Source organism: Delphinus delphis, chromosome 2 (genome assembly GCF_949987515.2).
Source record: "Delphinus delphis chromosome 2, mDelDel1.2, whole genome shotgun sequence".
Classification (NCBI taxonomy): domain Eukaryota; kingdom Metazoa; phylum Chordata; class Mammalia; order Artiodactyla; family Delphinidae; genus Delphinus; species Delphinus delphis.
In genome coordinates, this window is record NC_082684.1 from 67,343,358 (window position 1) to 67,361,277 (window position 17,920).

Sequence of the window (17,920 nt, forward strand, 5' to 3'; positions counted from 1 at the left end):
TTTGCTTTTTGTTGCTTTTGTTATTATAATCACACATAATGGCCTGCCACAGGGAACCCTGCTCCTCTGCCTGTTAAACTACAGTGCCTTTGTTCAGCTCACAGAGAGACATTCTGACCCTGTCCACCTGTGAATGGCTGCAGAAAAGAAGAAATTAACACATCCCCTCCTCAATTCGGCCAAGCAAGGAGATATTTTGCAAGATAAACGGCCTTTTTACTTTACTTCCTCACCTCCTCCCACTCTCTGTTCTATAAAAGAAACTGGCATCCAGACCCCAATAGGATGGTTTTTTGGGGACACTAGTCTGCCATCTTCTTGGTCTGCCGGCTTTCTGAATAAAGTTGCAATTCCTTGCCTCAACACTCACCTCCCCATTTATTGGCCTGTCGTACGGCAAGCAGAGCGAGCTTGGACTCGGTAACAAACAAAGCATGATCCTTTAGGCAGAACGTTAGAAATCAATCCTGGAGACAGGAAGAGCAGTTTGAAGCCTGCAATTGCTCAAGCAAACTTGCAAAGGACTTGAACTAAGCAATGAGAGACCCAATGAATGGGAAAGACACTGAATTGGTAGAATGGATTGAACTTGACTGATGATTTGAGGTGGAAACTTGAAAAATAGAGAGAGCTGAATTTCAGGCTTATATCCTGGTTTGAGAAAAGACTGGAGAAGGAACTGGTTGGACATATGATAATAAGTTTAAAGAACCAGCAGAACCTTCACAATAGCATGCAATTGGACATGCACTTCTGCAACTCTGAGAAGAGTGGTTAAGTCCATTCAACAAACTTTTACTGACCAACCATGCTGTGCAAGAAGGCCCGAACAGGATGCAGAAGTTATCAAAATGAATCTTGTGCTAACTTGATTATGTGATAGAAATACAAATCTGTATCTTGTTTTTTTTCATTTATAAGATAAAAATGGCAATATTTTTCCAGCTCCTAGAAATCTGAGCATTGTACAGTCATGGAGGGACACTTGAGATCTTTATGAGAAGCCCCTGAGACTCCTAGCGGGTCTTGGATTCTTTTTGAATTTTGCCTGTATATATTGATATATTAGTACAGGTTGATTCATATGGAATAGCTGATTTTCTACCATTTTGACTTACTAAAAAGGGCAATTTCCCATGGTTGGCCTAAACAAGGCTATGTGATGCAGAACACTTTAAAGGAGGATATTTCTGAAGATAATCACATTATTTTCCAAATCTGTTGGAGTGGCCATTGGTCCTAGAAGGTTATTACCTAATTTTACCACTGAGCTCAAGGATGGTTTAAGATTTCACTGAAATTTTAATAAGTATTCTAATTATAAAAGATGGTCTGCTGTGAGAAAAAAATGCATTTTGTCTACGTTTTTAAAATTATAACACACATTCACATTGCACTTTACAATTTACAGAGTTTCTATCTACTCTTTCTTATCTTACATTCACAAGTATAGTGTGAGATAAAAAATGCCAAACTAATTATTCCCATTTTATATATGAGGAAATAGGCTCAGAGAGATTAACTGACCATGCAGGTTTTAAGTGGCAGAATGAGGAATTGAACCCAAGGCTAGAGAACCAGATAGACAAATTAGAAATAATGATATACATACACATAAGAATTTTTTATAAGAGGTTGGCTATTTTATGCTAATCTGGAGGCATTTCTATCTTTGTGCTGAGTATATTTTGAAATTAATTTACTTTTGTATGGAGGGGTGCCAGTGGAAAGGTGGACAGATATTGTTCTGAAGTAATTTCTTATTACCAGGCCATCATTCCCTTGTAGCATCTTCGTTCTTCTTATTGAGAGACTGACAAAGACTCTCTCCCTGACCAAACTTTAGTCAGGGTCCTCTGAATACTCTTCTCGACTAGGCCTTAACCTTTGGATTTCCATGTCTGTCTTTGCATCACCCACTTTTAGCAAGAATCCTGTTGAGTCACTTTAGAGAGTATCCCACACCCTTTATATCTGATCACCCTGGCTTACCTTCAGCAAGAATCCTATTAAGTCAGTTTAGCCAGAATCCCTCCTTACCTCTGATGTTTCCTCTTATTGATATGCCATCCACTGACTCTCACACTCTTCCTTGGCTATAAATCCTCACTTGATCACACTGTATGTGGAACTGAGCCCAGTTCTACACCGAAGTCTCTCTTCCCCTATTGCAATAGTTCTTGAATAAAATCTGTTTATAATGATTGAACCACTCTCTGGTTCTGGCTTCTTTTAACCAGACATCCAGAAGTGACAGTGATTTCTGATTTTCTCTTTTATTATAGTGGTGGACTCAATGATCAATTAAGGCTGAAAAGCCCAGCTGCTGTTTTCCTATGGTAAGTTGAAAAGTAGAAGTTGACCCGAAGAGGCTTACAAGGAACTTACTGAATCTGGTTTCAGATTTCCAAAGAAATATTGGAGGTGGTAGGAGAAAATAGGCACAGGGTTGCCAACTTTTTATTCAGACATATAAGAGCTTTAAAAAAAAGCCAACATATCACTATATCACCATACTTTCCTAAGAGAAGAGATATGGTAAAACTAAAAAATAGTAGGTTGGATATAATCTCAGAAGAGATTTCCCCTCAAAAATGAGAGTTGTGAATCTTACTCAGACATTCTCACTAGAGACCAGAGAAAACTTGGATATGTACTGGCACAGGTGAAAATCAAGACACCAGAGGGCCTTCTACATTCCTCTCACAGGGTTCAGAACACACTACCCATATTGAATATTTTAAGAAGGAATTTTAGAAACGGCAACTGCAGGAAGGACTATCTGACCTCCCCGCTTACCCCTGAAGCAGGTCATAAGACCCTCATGTGAAAGAAGCCCTCCCCATACTCAGAGGAAAGAAGCATCCTTATCTCTGAAGATGGAGGGACACCAAGAAGAATCCAGATGAATAGGCCTTGCTAGGCTTTCTCCAGTTCACTACCCTGAGCTCATATCCTTTTAGCCTATCATAGTTTTCCATGACTTTCCTCGCTTTAACAAACCTAGTATAAAAACTCTCAGGCTTAACTGTTTCTTCAGGTCTTCATTTCCTTATGAAGGATCCCATGTGATGAAAACTTACATAAAATAAATGTGTATGCTTTTCTCCTGCGAATCTGTCTTTGTCAGTTTAATACTCAGGCCCAGCCAGGGACCTTATGAGGGTCAAGACAAGTTTTTCCTCCTCTACACCTCCTACTTCTTTATCACTAAGAGTCTATTACATCCTGGTTAGATCTTTGATAATAATTCCATAACTTTATATGGTGTCAGGTGGTACTAAACTTTGTCTGGGAGGAAAAAATTTTCCTCTATCCTTCTAGGTTCTTTTGGCTGGTCAAAGAATTAAATTGACATGAGATAGATTAGCAGGAGAAAATCAAACAAAAGTTTAATAAAATGTATAAATGGGAGAGACCTAGGAGAACTGAGTAACTCATCAAAATGGCCAAATCTCTCACCTTAAATAGTATCCTCAGCTAAAGACAAAAGAGGATGCTGGGGGCAGTGATTTGGGACCTCAAAGGGGAGGAAGACAACAGACATGGAGATGGAAAAGGAAGTGTTTGGTAAACAAACGTTTGCTAGGCCATGCTAAGACAATGGGACAGAGAGGAGTTTTAACAAACAGGCTTTGCTAGGTTTCTCCCTGTCCACACACCTAGGACCTAGTTCATACTGTAGCTGTCTTAGGTAATAGCTCCCTTCCTGCATCAGGTCCTCCCTCAATCCATTCTTTTAGGCAGTTAGGGGGAAGGTCAAAGGTTCTTCTTGAGACTTTTCAGCCTTAAAAATAAACTGCCTAGGGCTTCCTTGGTGGCGCAGTGGTTAAGAATCCGCCTGCCGATGCAGGGGACACGGGTTCGAGCCCTGGTCTGGGAAGATCCCACATGCCGCAAAGCAACTAAGCCCATGTGCCACAACCACTGAGCCTGCGCTCTAGAGCCTGCGTGCCACAACTACTGAGGCTGCGTGCCACAAATATTGAAGACCACGTGCCTAGAACCCATGGTCCGCAATGAGAAGCCCGTGTATCGCAATGAATAAGTAGCCCCTGCTGCCACAACTAGAGAAAAGCCCGCATGCAGCAACAAAGACCCAGTACAGCCAAAAATTAAATAAAATAAATAAATTTTTTAAAAAAATTAAAAAAAAATCAGCCTAAATGAATCCTCATGCCAATGAAACACAATTTGGCGTGGCAAATTTTGCTCCCCTACAAGTTATTGTGGAGATCATTTTGTAATGTATATAAATGTCAAACCACCATATTGTATACATGAAACTAATACTGTATGTCAACTATACTTCAATTAAAAAAAAAATAATTCCATGAGTTTATCATTAACAGAGAAGTTTGCTTTGTCCATAGCATTTCACCAAAATTCAAGTGTTGAGGAGAGGTGCCAGCTTCAGAATCAGAGTTAGTATTAGGAAGATCCTTAAAAAAGTTTATGGTTTGTGTATTCCACAACCTCTACTATTCTCTGTGGTTCAAATGCTATCTGGAGTTCAGAAGGATCTAGGCATAGGAGTGTGTGTGTGTGTGTGTGTGTGTGTGTGTGTGTGTGTGTGTGTGTGTGTGTGTGTGTGTGTGTGTGTGTGTCTGTGTGTGTAGTCTAGCATGGAATAAAATTTCTTTCAGGTGAAAAAGCTACTCATTGTATTATCTTCTGCTTCTTTTCTCAGGAAAACTTTAAATATCTAAAACAGCTCCTATTTTCATATAGATCAGGATCTGCTTAGAAGCAAGATTTCCTTGTTAGTCAGAGGCAAAAGATTTAGTAAAGGATTTGAATGCCATTCTCTTCATGAAGAGGGTTAACCCTTATTGCTCTTTAACTTAAAATTTTTTGCTTTTAAAATTATGTGTGTCTATTGTAGGAAATTTAGAAAAGTGTAAAATAAAGTAAAAATAACTCAGAATCTCAACACATGGAGAAAACAATCATGAATATTTTAGTATATATCATCCATTCTTTATCTACAAATATGTATAAACTTTTAAAAATTGGAATCAGAATTTATCTACTATTTTTAGTGCTTTCACTTATATCATTAGTGAGCAAAACATAATTTTTGATGCTCATTTAGTATTATTGTATCCTATGAATTAACTATAACATACTTAGTCGTTCTCTTGATTTTGGTTGTTTCAATTTTTCAATATTGTATAAAAAGCTGTTCTGAACATTGCTGTTCATCTTTATTGATGCCCTTATTTTTTCCCTTAGAATAAATGCCAGTGGAAGGATGACTGAATCAAAGGGTATGTATATTTGTAAGGGTTTTGAAACAAATTCCTCATCAAAGAGGGCATTCCCACAAATGATGTTCAAAAGTTCCCATTTCGGGACTGCCCTGGCAGTCCAGTGGTTAAGACTCCACGCTTTCACTAAAGGGGGTGTGGGTTCGATCCCTGGTGGGGGAACTAAGATTCCACATGTGGTGCAGCCAAAAAAAAAAAAGTTCGCATTTCATTGTGCTTACCCAGTGCTGAATATTTTTATCATTCTAAATCTCAAGCAATTTGATGGTAGAACAATAATATCTCATTGTTTTTATTTGAATTTCTTTAATTACTAGTGGATTTAAACATTGTTTTCACATTTGTAGGTCACTTTGATTTCTTATTTTGTTATTCTTCAATATTTTGTTTATGTTTTTATGTAGTTCAAAGTTACTATTTTCATTCATTTGCCATTATTGTTCTTTGTCGACTTTTCGTTTGTTTGTTTTGTTTAGGAAAACTCCAACCTGGCAACAGATTCATATTCATCTATCATTTCTTCTAAGTATTCATATGATTTCTGTTTTTGAACCACATCTAGAATTCCCATTATAAGGTTAAATAAAGTGGAAAATCTTGCTTTATCCCAACTTTATCTGGTGTTTCATAGATCAGTATGATGTTTTGGTTATTGGTCTGAAATTCCTTAACTCCTAAATTATTACTTATCATTATATTATCATGTCCTCATAGTTACTCTCCATAAATATTACTGAGATCTGTTACATTTCTGTATTCTAGAGACAGAACTTAAACCAAAGTGTAGATCATCAAGTACACAAATAAACATTAAAAAGATATCTTGAATATGATATTCTGATTTAAGGTGTTATTTTAATAACCCTCATAAAATGCAAGATATGCATATAGTTTACTATTTGGTTCTTCCCCCTTATTCATATTGTTACTACTATTCTTATTTCTACAATTGAACATTCTTAGTATATTTGCAGCATATTTGACATTGCACCAATTAGCTCATCTCTACTTCATTTTCTCCGGGTTAAATATTATGTTCAAATTTTAAGAGAGTCTGAACATATTAAATATTGAAATGTGTAATATTCCTATTATCATTGCTGGGTTCTTAAATATGGCAAATTTATGACAGCATAGATAGAAAAACTAGATGAAAGAAGGCAGAGAAACTTTGTCAAATATCATGTAGTTTCAGCAGTAAGTATTTTAGTAATGATCATTTTCATAGAGCAATTAGTTTTCAGCTAAAGGGAATTCCTTCACTGTTCCAGACAGCAAATGTTCATTAACTAGGTTCTCAGGTTTAATTCTCAGAAGGGTTTTGCTTAGCAATATCTCAAGCTACATTGAGGGTGAATTTGAAGAATGGCAGTGTTTCCCATATTCCTTGTGATACTTCTTTTCTGACTCTGCTTAACTTTCTATATCTACCTTTATATCATTTCTCCAACTCTTGTCTTTTAGTTTTTGCTTTCAACGACTTATTTTCCCCCACTTCTCTTCTGTTTTTTTTTTTGGCAGTACGTGGGCCTCACTGCTGTGGTCTCTCCCGTTGCAGAGCACAGGCTCCAGACACGCAGGCTCAGCGGCCATGGCTCACGGGCCCAGCCGCTCCGCGGCATGTGGGATATTCCCGGACCGGGGCACGAACCTATGTCCCCTGCATCGGCAGGCGGACTCTCAACCACTGCACCACCAGGGAAGCCCCACTTCTCTTCTTTATAAGTGCCTCCAGACTTGGTGAAACCATAAAGATTTCTGCTTCAAAGATTATTGTAGAACCAGTGCTATGCATGACAATGGTTACATGCAAAACAGTTTTGACTATCAAGGTCACAGACAGGAGCAGTACTCAATACTGAGAAGAAAACAGAGTGTGCTTTGCACAAACTATAACTGAACCCTTGTCTTTGCTTCAGGCAAAATGCCTTCACTTGCTTCCCTCCTATATCTCATTCTTGCTCTTGGCCATGGTCAATGAAAATCTACGCTAATTTGCTATAAATAATTAAGGTGATTCCTAGACTTCTTTCTCTCATATTAAAACTTCTAATAGCAGTGGAGTAAAGAACTGGGTTTTTCCACTCTCATCCAGCAAAATACATCACAATGGGTTCCTACAGAAAGGACTGCTATGTGGTCACCCAACCCCACATCTCAGTGCTAAACAAATAGAAACACACTAGCGAATACGGGAATATTTACTAAAGCACTTTTCTTTGGTTGTAGCTCCTGATCTAGGGTAGTACTTCTCAATTTTGGGGTACTGAAAAGTCATCTGGGGTGCTTAATAAACTAGATTTCTGGACTCTAAATCTAGAGATTATGATTTGGTAGGTCTCAAGTGAATCCAGGAATCTCTGAATTTACTAAATATCTTAACTGATTCTGATGCAGGTGATCAGTAACACTAGTCTGGGTTTTTTCCTATTGACCTAAAAGCTAACCATACTTATTGGTTCTATTATTGGCCAATTATTTTCAAATTTTTTAGTTTCTCCATTTTCAAAACTGAGAAGATCAATCTGACCAATCTGATTGCTTGGGGTTAGGTAAAGTTGAACATAAATATGTTGGCATTTATTCCAGAAGACAGACACCAATATGTTGAACAAAAAGAACTGACTGGGGCTTCCCTGGTGGTGCAGTGGTTGAGGGTCCGCCTGCCGATGCAGGGGACACAGGTTCGTGCCCCGGTCCGGGAAGATCCCACGTGCCGCAGAGCGGCTGGGCCCGTGAGCCATGGCCGCTGAGCCTGCGCGTCCGGAGCCTGTGCTCCGCAATGGGAGAGGCCACAACAGTGAGAGGCCTGCGTACCGCAAAAAAAAAAAGAACTGACTGCTTTAAATGAATGAGTGATTAAAATAACAACATACAAATGATATATTAAAACCAAAATAACTGGGAATGGAGAAAGGACTGGGAGGAGGGAGGGTAACCTTTATGTAAGTAAACCAGAATCATCTCTCTCTACGATAAAGGTTCTCAGTCCTAATCCATAATATCTTCATACTGCAGGGAGCTGTCACAGGGTGCACCTCCTTAGGAGGCAAATTTTTCTTTGGTCTGTGGGCCTGCCTTGACTACTGGGGTGTGTCAAGCCTGACAATATCTGAAGGAGAAATGTAAGCCAATGCTCTACCAACATCAGAAACTAGCCCTGATAAACATGTAACCCCATTTACATTAATTATTAAATTCTCTTAGAAATTATCTAAGGAAAAATCTAAAATATAAAAAAATATATGTCATCAACAAAACATTTGGGCTAGTGGTTATTTTTGTAGGAGAGAAAGAGAACAGGATGCAACCAAAGAGAAGCATACAGGTGGGCTTCTAAGTTACAGGCAATATTTTATTTCTTAAGTTGGAAGTGGATACTCAGCGGTTCATTTTATTATTAACCTTTAAGCTGTTCATATATGCTTTATATAAATTTTGTATTTGATATAAATCACCTTAAATTTAAAAATACAAAAAAGCGTTGTATTTTAAATTATAGTCATTTCAGTGTTATTTATAATATCAGTAACAACAGCATAAAATGGAAGCAGCCTATTGTAATGGTTAAAGTGAACACTGGTTCATCCATACGCTGAATGGAATATTATTCAGTTATTTTAAACATGGTTATGTAGCACTATGGGGGAAAAAAAGCTTATGATAAGTTACCAAAAATTATGTGACAAAATCTTTTAACTGGATGATTACAACTCTGTAAAACAGTTCAAAGAATAAAAATGTATGCTACTATGATATCATGATTATTTTTAGTAAAAGGGATTATGAGCGTTTTCCCCCTTGCTTTTTCTAATTATCTTAGTGTGATCATGTTGTTTTTAATAATTAAACTTTCTATTACAAAGAAAAAAAGATTTCCCCAAAAAGCATTTTTTGGTTCCACTATAAATTAACATGACCAGAAATTACACTGGCTTCTAAGATTTTACACAGGGGAAAGTTTTCATGAAAAACAATAAAAAGTCAGAAAACGACATCTTTCCCTCAGATGTTTCTCAGCAGCCTCTCAGCCTCTGCACCTCAGAAAACAAATGCACTGTGCTAAGATTCAATTGTTTGCCAAGAGTTGAGCTGCCCCTCCTTTTTCCTATCATTGGCCAGCCTGCCTTTCCATCTCCAACAACCTCCAGTATCTTGGTCACACACACCTCACAGCAAGATGCTGACTAATCCTAAGACTAGGGCGGCTTATTAGGCAACCTTTCACACAGTGCCCATTGCTACTCATTGCACAATATATTTGACTGGGAATGATAAATGCCATGGTTTACATTTGACTCCAGTCACCCTGTCAGTGCCAGCAGCTTAAGTGTGTAAATATCACCCACTGCCTTTAGAAAGATGCTGACACTATGTTCCAGGCTCCCTAATGTTGTGTAACATGAGAGAGGGGAGCAGGGGTGAACCTATGAGGACCAATGAGAAGCAGATGAGGATATTAACCACCTTCTGCCTTATTTCTGAAAGAAATGAAAAGCCGGACACTTATGAGTTATAGCTACAAATAAACTTATTTTTAAGATTTAGAATTTAAGAACCTGAACAGGTAAACAAATCAATACTTTTCATATGTTTCTATTAATCCATAGATAAGAAGTAAATCTCTGAAGCAGGAACATTATATCAGTGACTAAAATAAGTCAAATGGGGAAAAGCAATTGCCGTATTATTTAAAATTCTGTCATAATTTTATCAATGTTACAATACAGAATGTATTTGACTGAAGAAACCACTATGAAGAGACGTTTCTGTGCTTTTTTTCTTGAGACTGCAAGCTCCTCTTAAAAAAACCATTCTCAGGTTAGGGGGAAAGAGAGGGGAAAAAAAACTCCAAATGAGAGGAGAATAAGGGTTTCAATTGTGATTTGTTCTGAGAATAAATATTATCTTACCCAGATCATTAAGTCTGTGGGAATATGCAGCACACACAGTTCGGTCCATTTACTGAAGCTAGATTAGTTATTTTTAGCGTCTTCTATCTCCCATACGTACACAGTGTGACAGTAACGCTAATACAAAGGCCACGTGCAAATTTCATTTGCTAACAAGATTCCAGACCACTAATGAAAGGACATGGGGTTCTTTAGCTAAAAAAACACGGATATCCACCTACACCTTCTTTTGAGTGTGAAAGAATAGCAAAATATATTTCTTTTTTATTTGGTTACAAAGAGTATGCTTTTAAATAGTGTAATAGAGTAAGGCAAAGGCTAGCTTCCCTTTGACAAGGTAGAATCATATGGAAAGTTATGCAATGGTTAGCAAGATTACACTCCAGTCAATCTAGTCACATTTCCTCAAGACTAAGAAGGACAAAGGAAGTTCCTTAGAATAAGTATCTTTGTATAACGGGTCTGAATAATACTAGGAAACACTAACCAGATCATCTACTTTGACTTGTTCTTTCATTAATATTCAGAAATTACCATGGTCAGAACCTCATCAACTGACAAAACCTGAGTGTAGAAGGTGTTTCCAACTTGGACTTGTTTCCAACAGGAGCAAAAGGCCAAAACACCTTCTGCTTGATGAATCACCAAGAACTACCTTATTGTTCTAGGTGTAATTGGTATCCCTGCTAAAAATTCAATCCCAAATTAAATGTCTATGAGGAAGAATTTCACCTGTGGCCCCTAAGGAATTATTTTCAACCTCATTTTTACTGTTGTTTGAGTGGGGGCAAAGAAAATGACCAGAATAGATTTTACGGGTTATACTCTAAATGATGGTGATTCTGGCTCTGGCTTACTTCCAAGGTGAATATGATTATTTTCTTCCCTAAAAACAAATAAAACAAAAAACTGATAGGAAGAGTAGACCTCAGGAAACAGGAGACTAAGAAAACATATTAAATATACTCTTAAGATTCAGATATACTTTTTTTTTCCCCCCAAACTCACTTCAAATAGCTGGCTGACTCAAGTTTTCCTGATCCCTATGCTGGGCTATGACTGGATTTTTAAAATGAATTTAGCTAAGGAATAGGTATTTACAATACTGGGGAGTATTCATAAGATTATTATTTTATTTATATTTTCTTCATAGAAATATAAGCAATTTGCAAGTTGAAGGATTTTTGTTTTTACAAAGCATATTGCAAATAGCAACAGATCATCTGAAGCAGTTTTCATAATTTTTTATTTATTCTCAGTCATTTTCTCTCTCTTGTTGGAATACTAGCCTATAATGTTATAAAGGTTTTGACCTTCTTTCTGTACATTAGCTGCTAGACTAGAATTACAAGAGAACTTCTCTCATCTGTGGTAGGACCTATACTTGGTAGAGTGGTACATTTAAAGTCAGCAGTCAAATACGGCCAAATACTACTCTTTCCACTTCTGAGTTACGGAAATCGAAGCCCGGATAGTGACTAAATGGCTTAATCTGGATTAGAAAATCAGTCAATGGACTGAAAGCCATTAGTAGGTGACCAGACTCTTGATTCAAAACTCAGTCTTTCCACTAAACCACATTACTTTAGATAATTACAGCGTAAAAACTATTGAGAGGGGAAAACAACTGAGGGAAACAGCAGATGTAACTGAATATTTTGAAAAATTTTAATAAGAGCCTAAAATAAGCCAATACATGATGTACAGAGCAATGGTAAAGGTAAATACATAGGTAAACATAAAAGATAGTATGAATGTATTTTTGTTTGTAACTCTTTTATTCTTGCAACTTATTTAAGAAACAACTGCATAAAGCAACGATTATAAAACTGAGTTGATGGGTATACGATATACAAAGTTGTAACTGTATGTCAATAATAGCACTTGGAGAAGGGAGGAAATAAAGCTATATGGAATAAAATTTTTGTATACTATTGAAATTCAGTTGGTATTAATCCAAACTTGGTTATTTTAAAATTAATACGTTAACTCTAGGGACTTCCCTGGTGGCCCAGTGGTAAAGAATCTGCCTTACAATGCAAGGGACGTGGGTTCGATCCCTGGTCAGGCGACTAAGATCCCACATGCTGCAGGGCAAATAAGCGCACACGCCACAACTACTGAGCTCGCGTGCCTAAGATAGGGAGCCCGCGTGCCGCAAACTACAGAGTCCACGCGATCTGGAACTGGCACGCCACAACTACAGAGCCTACACGCCCTGGAGCCTGCGTACCACAACTAGACAGAAGCCCATGTGCCTCAATGAAGATCCCGCATGCCTCAATGAAGATCCTGCATGTCGCAACTAAGACCTGATGCACCCCCCCAAAAAATAAAAATAAATAATAATAATAAACAAATCTTTTTTTAAAAAAAGATGTTAACTCTAATCCTTAGCATAACCACTAAGAACTCAGAAACATATAGTAAAAGAAACAACAAAGGAATTGAAATGATATACCAAAAAATAACTACTTAACAAAAAAGAAAGCAGTAATGGAGGAATAAAATAGACATAAAACACACAGAAAACAAATAACAAAATGGCAGATGTAAGAACTATGTTATCAATAATTACCTTAATTGTAAACAGACTAAACACTTCAATCAAAAGGCATAAATCTGCAGAATGGATAAAAAAATGATTCAACTATATGCTGTTTATAAAAGACAAACTGGATTCAAAAACACAAGTTGAAAGGAAAAGAATGCAAAAGTATATACACCATACAGAACAGTACTCAAAAGAGAGCTGGAGTGGCTATACTAATACCAGACAAAATAGATTTTAAGGGAATTCCCTGACAGTCTAGTGGTTAGGACTCTGCACTTTCATTGCCGAGGGCTCGAGTTCGATCCCTGATTGGGAAACTAAGATCCCACAAGCCACATGGCCCAAGAAAAAGTAGAGTTTAAGACGAAAATTGTTACTAGAGGCAAAGAAGGATATATTATAATGATAAATGGATCAGTCTGTTGGGAAGACATAACTATAAATATATATGCACCTAACAACAAAGTCCCAAAATACATGAAGTAAAAACTAATAAAACTGAAGGGAGACATAGATAGTTCAACAATAATAATTGATGACTTCACTACTCCACTTTCAATGATGACTAGAACAGCCAAACAGATGATCAGTAAGGAAAGAGAAGACTTGAACAATATTATAAACCAACTAGACCTAAGGGACATTCACCCAACTAAAACAGAATGCACATTCTTCTCAAGTATACATGGAAACATCTCCATGACTTAAAATAAGTACAAAACATGTACACTGAAAACTATAAAATATTACTGAAAGATTAAAGATGAACTAAACAAATGAAGATATCTCATATTTATAAATTGGGAAACATTATTAAAATGGCAATACTTCCCAAACTGATGTACATACCCAATGTAATCTCTATCAAAATCAGAGCTTGTTTATTTTTAAATTTTATATTTTTTTGGCTGCACCACGCTGCTTGTGGGATCTTAGTTCCCCAACCAGGGATTGAACCCAGGCCCCCTGCAGTGGAAGCTCCAAGTCCTAACCACTGGACCACCAGGGAATTCCCATCAGAGCTTGTTTAGACATGGAAGCAACCTAAACGTCCATCAACAGATGAATGGATAAAGAAGATGTGGTACATATACACAATGGAATATTACTTAGACATAAAAAAAAATGCCATTTGAAGCAACATGGATGGACCTAGAGATTATCATACTAAGTGAAGTAAGTCAGACAGAAAGACAAATATCATATGATATTGCTTACATGCGGAATCTAAAAAAATGATACAAACGAACTTATTTATAAAACAGAAATAGAGTCACAGATGTAGAAGACAAACTTATGGCTACCAGGGGAGAAAAGCAGGGAGGGATAAATTGGGAGACTGGGATTGACATATACACACTACTATATATAAAGCAGATAACTGATAAGGACCTACTGAATAGCACAGGGAACTCTACTCAATATTCTGTAATGATCTATATGGGAAAAGAATCTAAAAAAGAGTGGATAGGGACTTCCCTGGTGGTCCAGTGGTTAAGACTTCGAGCTCCCAATGCAGGGGGCCTGGGTTTGATCCCTGGTCAGGGAACTAGATCCCACATGCCACAACTAAGAGCCCACATGCTGCAACTAAATGATCCTGCATGCCACAACTAAGTCCCAGAGCAGGCAAATAAATAAATATTAAAAAAAAGTAAACATAAGGGACTTCCCTGGCGGTGCAGTGGTTTAAGAATCCTCCTACCAATGCAGGTGACACGGGTTTGATCTCTGGTCCGGGAAGATCCCACATGCCGCGGAGCAACTAAGCCCGTGCGCCACAACTACTGAGCCTGTGCTCTAGAGCCCGCAAGCCACAACTACTGAGCCTGCGTGCCACAGCGTGCCCCAACTACTGGAGCCTGCGCGCCTAGAGCCCATGCTCCGCAACAAGGGAAGCCACCGCAATGAGAGGCCTGCGCAGTGCAACGCAGAGCAGCTGCCACTTGCCACAACTATAGAAAGCCCACGCACAGCAACAAACACCCAACGCGGCCAAAAAAAAATTAAAAAAAAATAAAGATAAATAAATATCTAAAAAAACATTAAAAAAAGTGGATATGTGTATATGTATAAATGATTTACTTTGCTGTACAGGAGAAACTAATACAACATTGTAAATCAACTATACCCCAATAAAAATTTAAAAAATAAAAGTCAGGGGCTTCCCTGGTGGCGCAGTGGTTGGGGGTCTGCCTGCCGATGAGGGGGACACGGGTTCGTGCCCCAGTCTGGGAGGATACCACGTGCCGCGGAGCGGCTGGGCCCGTGAGCCATGGCCGCTGGGCCTGTGCGTCCGGAGCCTGTGCTCTGCAGCGGGAGAGGCCATAGCAGTGAGAGGCCCGTGTACCACAAAAAATAAATAAATAAATAAAATAAAATAAAATAAAAGTCAGACACCAATCTCAAAAAAAAAATTCAGAGCTTCTTTTTTTTTTTTTTACAATTGACAAGCTGACCTTAAAATTCATATGGAAATGCAAACAACCCAGAATAGCCAAAATGATCTTGAAAAAGAACAACATTGAAGACTTCACACTTCATGATTTCAAAACTACAAAGCTACAGTAAGCAACTCAGGGTGGTGCTGGAATAAGGACAGAAATTCAGATCAATGAAACATAATTGAGAGTCCAGATAAACCTTTACACTCATGGTAAGTTGATTTTCAACAAAGGTGCCAAGGCGAGTCATGGGAAATTAACAGTCTTTTCAACAAATAGTGCTGAGACAATTGGATATTCATGTGCAAATAAGAATAAAGTTGGACTCCCACCTCACAACATATACAAAAATTAATTTAGAATAAATGATAAACCTAAATGTAAGAGCTTAAATTATAAAACTTTTAGAAGAAAACATAAATGTAAATATCCACGATCTTGAATTAAGCAATGGTTTCTTAGATTCTGAAAGCACACGTGACAAAAGAAAAAAATAGATAAATTGGACTTCATAAAAATTTTAAACTTTTGTGCTTCACAAAACACCACCAGAAACTGAGGGACTTCCCTGGTGGGGTAGTGGTTAAGAATCCGCCTGCCAATGCAGGGGACATGGGTTTGAGCCCTGGTCCAGGAAGATCCCATATGCCGCAGAGCAACTCAGCCTGTGCACCACAACTGCTGAGCCTGTCCTCTGGAGCCCGAGAGCCACAACTACTGAGCCCACGCACCACAACTACTGAAGCCCACGTGCCTAGAGCCCGTGCTCCGCAACAAGAGAAGACCCTACAATGAGAAGCCTGTGCACCGCAATGAAGAGTAGCCCCCACTTGACTCAACTAGAGAAAGCCCACGCGCAGCAACAAAGACCCAACGCAACCAAAAATAAATAAATTAATAAAAAAAAAAATTGGGCTTCCCTCGTGGCGCAGTGGTTGGGAGTCCACCTGCTGATGCAGGGGACACGGGTTCGTGCCCCGGTCCGGGAGGATCCCGCGTGCCATGGAGCGGCTGGGCCCGTGAGCCATGGCCGCTGGGCCTGCGCGTCCGGAGCCTGTGCTCCCCGGCGGGAGGGGCCACAACGGTGATAGGCCCGCGTACCGCAAAAAAAATAAAAATAAAAAAAATAACTGAAAAGGTGGGACTTCCCTGGTGGCGCAGTGGTTAAGAACCTGCCTGCAAGGGACACGGGTTTGGTACAACTACTGGGCCCAAGAGCCACAACTACTGAAACCCATGTGCCTAGACCCCCTGCTCCACGACAGGAGAAGTCACCGCAATGAGAAGCCCGCGCACGGAAACGAAGAGTAGCCTCTGCTCGCTGCAACTAGGGAAAGCCCACACGCAGCAATGAAGACCCAACACAGCCAAAAAATAAAAGAAACTGAAAAGGCAACACACAGGATTGGAGACTACATTTGCAAATTATATCTGACAAGGGACTTATATCCAGAATATTTAAAGAACTCATAACTCAACAATGAAAAAACCCAATCTTAAAATGCATGAAGAATCTGAACAGATTTTTTTCCAAAGAAGGCATATGAAGAGCAAATAAGCACATAAAAAATGCTCAACATCATTAGTCATTAGGAAAATGCACATAAAAATCACAATGAGATACTACTTCACACTCACTAGGATGGCTATTATTAAAAAAGACACTTTTGGCTGGAACTGCCATCTTCCAGTCATTCACCAAAATGACGAACACAAATGGAAAGAAGAGAAGCACCTTCTTTATGTTCTCTAGGCCTTTTCGAAAACATGTTGTTGGTCCTTTGGCCACATACATGCAAACCTACAAAAAAGGTGATATTGTAAACCTCAATGGAATGGGCACTATTCAAAGAGGAATGCCCCACAAATGTTACCAAGGCAAAACTAGAAGAGTCTACTATATTACCCAGCATGCTGTTGGCATTGTTGTAAACAAACGAGTTAAGGGCAAGAATCTTGCCAAGAGAATTAACGTATATACTGAATGTATTAAACATTCTTAAGAGCCAAGATAGCTTCCTGAAACATGTGAAGGAAAATAATCAGAAAAAGAAGGAAGCCAAAGACAGTGGTACTTGGATTCAACTAAAGCACCAGCCTGTTTCACCCAGAGAAGCAAACTTTGTAAAAACCAATGGAAAGGAGCCTGAACTGCTGAAACACATTCCCTATGAATTCACGGCATGAAAGGTATTAAAAAAAAATAAAAGGCCTTGGGACTGTTATAAAAACCACTGAACTGTACACTTTAAAAGCATTAATTGTATATGAATTATATTTCCACAAAGCTACTATTAAAAGTATATATATACATATATTTAATGTACACACATGTGTATATACAAAGTTTATATATTTAAATATATACATATATGTATATATGATATATATGATGCACACATCAGAAAAATTGAATATAAAACTAAAGAAAGTGAATAATAAAAAAATCTTGAAATCATCTAATGATGATTTTCAAAGAAAAACTAGAACAGATATCATTTCCATGAAAGCATTAATAATACATATATACAGTCTGCAGGTATTATCAAGCCATTGGCATTTACCTAGTAAATCAAACATATTTCCTGGGCTCCAAGTTTATATTAAATTCTGATTTACCTTCCAAGGTGTTTTAGACAAGGATTCAGATAAGCTTTGGCAAATGACCTCGAGGGAAGTACTTTGGTTTTGAATGACCTAGATGGATTTTTCTGCTAAGGAGCTTTACTTGAATAACTG

General features: G+C 38.2%; 1 pseudogene; it reads left to right on the plus strand.

The window, feature by feature from the left end:
- The first annotated feature begins 16,881 nt into the window (after positions 1-16,881).
- Positions 16,882-17,408, plus strand: LOC132419584 (large ribosomal subunit protein eL21-like; annotated as a pseudogene).
- The last annotated feature ends 512 nt before the right edge of the window (positions 17,409-17,920 follow it).